We start from the raw sequence: 7,375 nt of genomic DNA, 5'->3' as shown, positions 1-7,375 counted from the left end.
TATCTTTAAGCTTTTCTGAAAGCCGCCAGTCTGATGACGTTTGGTCAGTTTTACTGGACGCCAACTTGACAGCAGGTGATTTAGGGCATAAAGGTGGACTTCAATCTGTTTTTGGTGGCAGAGAAAGTTACATCAACGTCCACACAAAACTAGAATGTGCTTGCAAAGCTTATTTGATAAATTATAGAAAGATTTGAGCTTCATCAAATAAGGCAATAATTCTTCACTTTTATGTTTTAATGCTGCCCTCCTGTGGTTATCGGATGTAACTGCACCTCAGTGAAGCTTAAACGGAACAAAATGGCACTTTGAAAAACATTAAATTACATTGTTTCTATTTTCCTGTGAGATGAAAAGGATATGTTTAGTGCAGGAGCCGATTATTTGCACAGTTTCTGTAATAATGCCTTTCAGCTGCAGGTGCACAGAGAGGCAGTAACGCACAAAGACAGTTTGCACACTTAATCATTATTTATTATAATGAAATGCTTGTTTGGATTCTGTTTTTTATTTTATTGCTTGTAATCCTGTCAAGTGCAGCAGCTTTAAAATGTTGCACGTTCAATGCCTACAATTTTAAATGACCATTTCTGGGATTTTACTGAAGGTAAAGTAACTAACAAAAGTTCACATTGGCCAGATCTCCAACTATCAAAGCCCAACTTGCCTTAAACTGACATACAACTATTTGAGGAATATGACACCCTCTCTGATAAAAACATTGTATCTGCATGAGAGTGAAAGTTAGTCAAGAGGCACTGTCCTGATAATGCACGGTTTAATCTCCCTGTTTTCTTTCATGTGTAAATTAATTTAAAGAATATTTTAAAGGTACACATTTTTGAACTCCACCTCAAATTTCTTTCCCTGAGCTTTTTTGACGTCGTCCCTCCACACCTGTCTCATATCGTGCGAGTCGTTTTTCTTGTAAAAATGCGCCCTGTATAAAAGACAGATGTAGGGCAGTAACTAATGATTGTTTTCATTGATAAATCCTGACATTAGTTTTTTATAATATGCCAGATAAAAATGTAAAACATGACCATTAGTCAAAAGCCTAAGATCTTCTGTTTACTACCATAGAAGACTAAAACTAGCAAATATACAGTGGCTTGCATACGTTTATGAACCCATGTTAAAGTTGATTAAAAAGAGGAATAAAAATCCATCTTTTGGAAATTGATCTTAATGCCTTAATTAAAATAATTAGGAAAAATCCAACCTTTAAGGACCCCAATTTTCTTTGTGAATGAATAATGTATCGTAAATAAATAAATGTTCTTCCTTAAAATACAGGGGGCATAAGTAAGTACACCCCTATGTTAAATTCCCATAGAGGCAGGCAGATTTTTATTTTTAAAGGCCAGTTATTTCATGGATCCAGGATACTATGCATCCTGATAAAGTTCCCTTGGCCTTTGGAATTAAAATAGCCCCACATCATCACATAGCTGGTTTGATTTGCATTAAGAGATGATTTTATGGAAAGTACCCCATGCCAATCTCTAGGTATGGTGAGTGGTAATTTTTTATTCCTCTTTTTAGTCAACTTTAGCATGGGTGTGTAAACTTATGCAAGCCGCTGTACATGTTTGATGAGCTGGAACTGTAAAGTTTGGGGCACTTTTGCTTGAAAAAATTACAATTATCAAAATTATTGCAGATTAATTTTCTCTTACTCGATTAAATGACCTATGGTTTCACCTCTTGACAGATCAATTTATAGCACATCTTTGTTTGCTAAAATGTGAATTGAGTAAGGCTGTACTGAATAGTTCAAAGCTTCAATCCTAGCGTTGACGTTCCAATTCTAAAAATCAACATTTGAATGCTGCGCAGCATTTCATTTGCATTTGTATTCATTCTGTTTTAACTCGGTATTTCTGTAAATTTTACGTACAGTCCTAGATTGTAGTTTTGAGAATTTGAAGAATCTCTCAGCCGAGGTGGATTTTTTCCATCTAAATTTAAAAGGGAAGGTGTCATATTTACACGCCATCAATCACAGGCCAACCTCCACGCTAGCATCAATGCTAATGGACTTCATTACTCTTAAAGTCCCACGGGACACATTTCATACATTTCTACTGCAGAAATAACGGATTTGTTTGAAAGAACTTGTCCGTGATTTTGACAGTTGGCAGCAACAGAAATTCAAGGGCATTTTTATTTTCTTTTACAAAAGTAAAAACCTATTTTAAGAATGTACAGTTTGTAAAGGCTAAATATTGTATCTAATGTACATAAAAAAGGCTGTGTATAGCGCTGAACTATCTAATACCATAAGCTTCAGGTTCTTATGATGTAAAAGCAATTTATTCATACCTTTCTTTTAGGTTTACTGTTATTGTCAATTGATTTAGACATCTTAGCAGCATCATGTCAGTACATTTTAAGAAGGATCGTCTTTCTAAAGATGTTTTGGAGGAAGTACACCTGCAGCAATGATTAAAAGTTAAAGTGAATTTACTTTTTTAGTTTCCTGTTAAAGGACGTGTGTACATATGGGAAGGAAATAAGCCATTTTTGCAGGTGTTAAAAAAATCGTGATTATTTTTTTTCTTCAATTTCTTTGTGCCAGTTTTTCTGTCTTTGTTGACATAAATGTGTCCCAGGTCACCTCTTCAAACATCTTTCATTAACTGAATGTCTGCTTAGTCAATAACCTGCCATGTTTAACACAGAAAACAGACCCATTAAAGGAACACTTTTGGTTTTAGTCCTGTAGTTTTCTCCTCTGAAGACATTTCTAATCAAAACCAGACAAAAAAAATGCTTGTTTACCTAAACTCTTATTTTACACTTTTCACAGATTGTTCTTAGTAGTGCTCAGAGAAGAAATGGACTACAATGCAAAAAGTATTCCTTTATTGTCAAGGAGAAACAAAGCAACGCAACTGCAAGTGTACAAATATACGTAAAGCAAAATAGACATCACTCACCCCATGAAACTGTGCACAGATGTGGCTGTAACTCAACTCTGGACATCTATATTATCAGAATGTAAATAGCTTCTGTTGAAAGAGCAGAAAACAAAAGATGTAAATCAAGTGTGAATTGGGAAGGAAAATGACTTGAGACCTCATGAAACAGGAAATATGGACAGAAAACAGACAGCAGGAGATAAATAAGTCGACTGAAGACGCTTCAATGCACTTGAGCAAGGCACTATTCCTTGTTTGTAACAACCAGATTGTAGTGAAAATGTGTCTCTAAATTAGGGCTGCACAATAAATCTTTTTTTTTAATCATCACATTATCAACACACAAACACATCGCGAGAGAGTTTTTGTTAGTTGAAGGAAAATATCAGTAGAAAACTACACTTTAAAATGGAACTGTCATTCTTTTTAACTGTGCCTTTTATATTCAATTCAGCATTCAATAAAGGCTTTCATTTGTTTTAAATTCTGCAAGGAAGTTGCTGTATTTCAGCAGAATACTAAAAGCAGCAAAAAAAGAACTGAGCACACTTTAATATCTGTTTATCTATTGTAAGTATTATCGTTGTTTAACAACGTTATCACATATTTTCCTCATGGTGCAGCCCTATTCCGAGCTCTCTGTGGCCGTTGTGTTGCAGATATTGGGAGCCTGGATTCTATCACCATCACTTCACGTGTAAAAACTCAGTATTGTTTTCATGAGGTCTTTAACGTTGTTTTGTTTTCAGTCACAGAGCTGTGTGTTTTCATCAATTTACTGAAGCTTAATGAAAAGTTGCACACAATAAAAGAATTCAAAGAGTCTCTGTTGTGAGTTTGTTGTTCACGCGCTACATTTACTCAAACACGAATAATGCTAGAACATTTATACTCTTAGTTTCTTTTCCACTCGATTGGCTACTTTATACTTAGGGATATTGTACATTTTACTGCACTACATCTACTTTATTCAGATTTTACATGTTAAATGTAGACAGAGATGGTTTAAAGAAACACGGTACAACTCAAGAGTAATTTCCGGTATTTGTGTCATGTGGGTTTCTCCGCCACGGCCACGCCTCTTTAGGAGACTAGCGGCAGGTCCTGAGTGTTTGGATTCTAATGAGAGAAGTGAACGTGAACACAGATTATGACCGATTCTTTCGCCCCATTGTCAACAAAGTAAATATTGGACCCATAAGATACATATCTCCAGAACATTCTGACACTAAAATGGCATTTTTCAGACGGAACACCAACTTTGTTTGAGACCTGTTTCTGTCTCAGGAACAAACTCTTGCGAGAACGTCAACTAGGGCTGTGCCATTAATAGGGTAAGGAAAAAAAAAAATTGATTCTTTTCCCTAGAGTCGATATTTTTTTATTTTTTTACTTTCAACAATGATTCACCTAAATATTTTCTGTTTATACGGTACCGCCCACGGCAACTACATCATATCCTTTTCTAGCAAAACAGACCGAAAGCAGAAAATACAGGTTATGTTCTTCTTCACAAATGAAATAAAGACTGTCTATTGTCTTAGTGTATTATTCAACTTTTGTTATTGTTAAAGGAGGAAAAGAAAATCTCAATACTATCGAATCGCAATACTTCTAGAATCACAATGAATATAACTCACCTAAAGGATTATTAGGAACACCTTATCTAATCAACCAATCACATGGCAGCTGCTTCAATGCATTTAGGGGTGTGGTCCTGGTCAAGACAATCTCCTGAACTCCAAACTGAATGTCAGAATGGGAAAGAAAGGTGATCTAAGCAACTTTGAGCGTGGCATGGTTGTTGGTGCCAGACGGGCTGGTCTGAGTATTTCACAATCTGCTCAGTTACTGGGATTTTCATGCACAACCATTTCTAGGGTTTACAAAGAATGGTCTGAAAAAGGAAAAACATCCGGTATGCGGCAGTCCTGCGGGGCAAAAATGCCTTGTTGATGCTAGAGGTCAGAGGAGAATGGGCCGACTAATTCCAGCTGATAGAAGATCAACTTTGACTCAAATAACCACTCGTTACAACCGAGGTCTGCAGCAAAGCATTTGTGAAGCCACAACACCAACAACCTTGAGGCGGATGGGCTACACCAGCAGAAGACCCCACCGGGTACCACTCATCTCCACTAAAAATAGGAAAATGAGGCTACTATTTGCACAAGCTCACCAAAATTGGACAGTTGAAGACTGTAAAAATGTTGCCTGGTCTGATGAGTCTTGATTTCTGTTGAGACATTCAGATGGTAGAGTCAGAATTTGGCGTAAACAGAATGAGAACATGGATTCGTCATGCCTTGTTACCACTGGGCAGGCTGGTGGTGGTGGTGTAACGGTGTGGGGGATGCTATCCTATCAATATGGGCCAACATTGCTTCCAGCACCTTGTTGAATCAATGACACAAAGAATTAAAGCAGTTCTGAAGGTGAAAGGGGGTCAAACACGGTATTAGTATGGTGTTCCTAATAATCCTTTAGGTGAGTGTAAATCGCAATACAAATCAAATTGGCACCCATGTATTGTGAAAGAATAGAATCGGGACAAATGCCCTAGTAATTCCAATCACAAATACAATGTAATTGAGAAAAACTTTTATTTCGCGCATTACATTTAGCAAGTTAACTCTTTATTGTCTTGTGTTCTTTTCTTGATCTTGTGTTCAAGGTCTCCAAGAAGGCCTAATACTCCAAGCTTTTGTTTGGTGCATATGCACAAACAACAGTCAGAGTTTCCCCCCCCACAACCCGCAGGTGTAGGGAGGCGACCCTCTCATCCACCGGGGTAAACTCCAACGTAGCAGCGCTCAGCTGGGGGCTTGTGAGTATCCCCACACCCGCCCGCCGTTCACACCCTGGGCAACTCCGGAGAATGGTTCCAGCACCAAGACCTGACCTTTACTGCCACCTGTGTGGCAGCGCACACGACCCCAGTGGTTCCTCCCACAGGTGGTGGGCCCATGGGATGGAGAGGGAGGTGCCACATTGCTTCTTCAGGCTGTGCCCGGCTGGGCTCCATGGCAAACCCGGCCACCACACGCTCGCTGACGAGCGCTCCATCTGGGCCTGGCTCCAGACGGGGGCCCGGGCTTCCTCCGGGCAGGGTAACTTCACCTCTTCCTCGTTTATTCATAGAGTGCCCCTCACCTGAGACCACTTTGCCATAGGAGACCCTACCAGGAGCACCAGGCTCCAGACAACACAGCCCTCAGGTTCATAGGGACACACAAACCTGTCCACCTTGATAAGGTGATGATGGTTCCCGGAGAGGGCCTGGGAACGCCTCGGGATCCCCCAGTCGGAGCTGGTTAATGTGGCTCGGGAAAGGAGAAGTTTGGGGTCCCCTGCTGGAGCTGCTGCCCCCGCGACCCGACCCCGGATAAGCGGACGGAGATGGATGGATGTCTTGTGTTCTGAAGGGGAATTCAAAAAGGGACATTTCACAGTTCAAGGTGTTTTCACTGTTGATTTGTTTAAACTGTTTCACGTTTTTTTTTTAACTTCAATAACTGCAGCATCATTCAAAAAGTCAACGAATAATTGTATTAAAAAATAATCATGATTTCAATATTGTGTGATTATGATTTTTTTTTTCCATAATCGTGCAGTCCCACTATGGCCCACTTCAAAATAATATATTATATTATTGAAGTATATGTATTACTGTGTTCATCGTTTTAATGTTGCCGCTGGTAAATGTGGAACTTTTATAGCCTATACGTTACGGCTGAGTGAATTGAATTTCAAGGGTCGGCTACTATCTTTATACATAATAATACCTCATAATTGATTTGTTATATTTAATCATCTCAATCTGTAAAGTAAGTTATTAGTATAGCCTATAGCTGAAAAAAAATGCTTTTAATCTTTTTCAGTAAAAAATATTTCCCTCCAAAATGTAGTGAAGTAAAAAGTAGGCTACAACATTTCCCTCCAAAATGTAGTGAAGTAAAAAGTAGATTTCCCTCCAAAATGTAGTGGAGTAGAAGCATTAAGTAGCAGAAAATGGAAATATTCTACTCAAGTAAAATAAAAGTACCCGCAAAATTGTACAGTACTTGAGTAAATGTAGACTACTTAGTTACGTTCCCACCACTGAATAAACCATAAAGCATGCTAACGTTACACCTTACTTAACGTACTGTGTCACGCAACTAGCCTACGGTAGCCTAAATGCAAACATTTGATTCTGAATGAATGAGCGACTTAAAGTCAAATTTCACCACAAAGATCCACCAAAACACCGAAATAACCAGAAAACTACCGAATTATTTCACTACACAAGTAAAGCTCCAAGTAAAAGTAGTAAAAGAGATGAATTACTCACTGAGACTCGCCGAGGTCTTAAAACACGACCAAACATTTCGGGAGTCAAACCGAACAACTGGCAGGGGAAGACATTTAACACACCTCCGTCTGATTCTCATCTCCCATTGGTCAGCGCA

Source organism: Sander lucioperca, chromosome 16, assembly GCF_008315115.2.
Source record: "Sander lucioperca isolate FBNREF2018 chromosome 16, SLUC_FBN_1.2, whole genome shotgun sequence".
In the NCBI taxonomy this organism is placed as follows: Eukaryota; Metazoa; Chordata; class Actinopteri; order Perciformes; family Percidae; genus Sander; species Sander lucioperca.
Note: the sequence above shows the minus strand (reverse complement) of the source record.